A 2,914-nucleotide genomic window follows, 5' to 3' on the forward strand; every position below is an offset into this window, starting at 1 on the left:
TGTGGTGATGTTAATTATTTGACTTGGACACTGACAAAATCTACAGACTTCCAACTTCAGCAAGAATCCCTGGAATTCCCCTGGAATCCCTTCGGCGGTTTCTATGTATAACCTGGACCAAATAAGAAGGCATGCTTTACCTCCTGGCAGCTCAAAAGATGCTGGACTCACAGACCCCACCTTGGCCAGAACTGGGGAAGGGTAATTTATTTTACTACTATAGCACACCACTGACCTTATGCTAAAACAAGTGAATAATACAGAGAGCTGTCTGTCAATCTTCCCCATAGTTGACAGGAGGCTCATTCTGAGGGAATTTAACCAAAGGAGCCCCAGGAACCAGAGGAAGGTGGGCAGGGAGGTTCAGTCCTCTTGCTGTGTGACAAGCAACCCCAAACTATATGCTATAAACACCATTTCATTGGTTTACACTAGTAGTTGTCAGGTCTCAAATGCATACAGATTGAGCATGGAGACAGTTCTGCACATTTCCTGGTAGCATTTACATTGCATTGGGCATTATAAGCAATATATAGACAAAATAATTCAAAGTGTACTGGAAGATGTGTGTAGCACTGAGCAAAATGGCAGTGTACCATCCCGTTGTACAGAAGACTGGAGCCTCTTGGATTTTGCTGCAGTGGGCAAGAGGTGGCCCTAGAATAAGTCTTCACTGGGGATCCCAGGACAATGACTCTTAATAATCACATGAGGACAAGTCCAGTTTCAAAAAAAACCTGACACTATCAGGGAACTAGGTGCAGAGTTCAGGCCTCCAACAGACCTAAGTTCAGCGTCACTATACAGTGAGACTTGGCCCCAACAGTCACTTCAGCTGGTCTGGAGCTGCTGGCAGTGTAAAACACTGTGCATACATTTTGGCTGAAGATAGCCCAATGGGATGAAAAATAACTTTTATATGTAAGGACCTATAAGAAGTGCCTGAACTGAAGTGTAAAATACACCCTGCGTTTAGAAGATTTTAAAAACAGGAATATAAAAGTCTTACTGGCATTTTATACTGAGTACCTGTTGAAATTACAATATCCTGTATAGTTTGAGTTAAATACAACCTATTAATATTAATTCACCTACTTATTGAGAGGATGTTGGATCCCCTCAAGCTAGGTATGGGTGCTCAGAACTGAACTCAGATCCTTTGGGAAAGAAACAAGTGTTTTTAACTGCTGAGGCATCTCTCCAGTCTCATACTTGTTTGTTTGATTTTTTGAGACAGGATTTCTCTGTGTAGTCCTAGCTGTCCTGGAACTCGCTCTGTAGACCAGGCTATCCTCAAACTCAGAAATCTACCTGCTTTTGCCTCCTGAGTGCTGGATCAGGTGTGTGTCTGTATGTGTATGTGCACGCACGCGTGTGTGCTTGCCTCCACCACCACCCAGCCTTTTTGTTTTTCAGACAAGGTCTCACTCAGACTTACCTGGAACTCTCTCTGTGTAGTAGCCCAGACTTGTCTGAAACTTATAGCAAAGGAATACTGGAATTACAGTAGTATGCCACCACACTGCTCGTTTTCCTCTTAAAATATAGCTACCAGGACATTTCGTTGCATACCTGACTCCACGGTACATTTCTGATACAGGAAGCATGAATGATAAAACCACAAGCTTAGCCTACCAATGTGTTGGAGTCTTGTTTCCTTTAAATATGAAATGTGGCTTTTCTAGTGTTCCTAGAGCATTCTAAAATTAATTTTACACCATTCAACAAGGAAACTTTCCTCTGTGTTATATGCAGCTAGGATGGATGAAACTACTCAACCTTATAAAAACATAGGTATTCTCTCTCCAAAATATTTTTATTAGGGATAAGATCAAGATGCCTTTAATCCTAGGAGACCCTGACAGAGCTAATAGAGATCGTACCTATCCCTGTCTGTCACAATAAAAACCTGACAGCCTCGTAGCAAGACATAACTGAACAAGACATTTTCTTGGGACTTTTAGCTTAAGGGAGGTTTTTAAGGTCTTGTCTGAGATGTGGCAATTTGGAGTCATTATTTTCCTTATTGTCATTGTATTTACCTCCCTACAAAGTTCCATATTTTTAAGGTTTTAAATATGTGCCAGTGTTATACATTGACTAATTGCCATATGAATTAGACACTTTGGAGACTTTAAGTGCACTCTCAATCCAGCCTACAATGATATTTCAGATAATGATGGCTATGTGACCTTCGTTCAAATGCACCTGTTGAGATACCTCCAACACTAGTGATGATAAAAATCTATATGGCTCTGCTCCTGGGAGTGTGCCCGATGTGGTGACTGGGAGAAATGCTATATTTAATTACATTATCAGTGTCTTGAGAGGATGACCAAAAAGTGGCAGTTGTTAGTGTCAATGAAATAGAAACCAGGTCTGAAGAATCCCTGAGCATATAACACTAGTTAGATTTCATCCGTGACCCAAGCCTTGTCTTATTTGTATAAACTTATGCAAAAATTAACCTCAGTGCGTTTGTTTGTTTATTGAGGTCCAAGTCTGCAGCTGCACACACTCTGAGTACATTCTCTGTGACCTGAGCTCCCAAGCTGTTTCTTATAAATGCCTATATTGCTATTCAATCTAGGTATAAATGCCTATACTGAGATGGCTCAGCTGATGGAGGCTCGGGCTGAAGATCTGTGTTGATGCCTGGAAACCCACATATGGGAAAGGTACAAGGAGAAAATCCACTCCACTAAAGTTGTCCTCTGATGTCAGTATAAGCACCACAGCACATTCAACCCTCCTCCCTACACATCACATATGTGCATGCACACACACTAATAATAATGAATAAATGAATAAGTAAATAAGTAGATAGATTTAAATGCCTACATGAAGAAAAACAACTCTTTTCTACCAATCAGAGATAGCCAACACACCATGGGTTTCTAGTGCACAGACTGAA

Source organism: Arvicanthis niloticus, chromosome 7 (assembly GCF_011762505.2).
Source record: "Arvicanthis niloticus isolate mArvNil1 chromosome 7, mArvNil1.pat.X, whole genome shotgun sequence".
Classification (NCBI taxonomy): Eukaryota; Metazoa; Chordata; class Mammalia; order Rodentia; family Muridae; genus Arvicanthis; species Arvicanthis niloticus.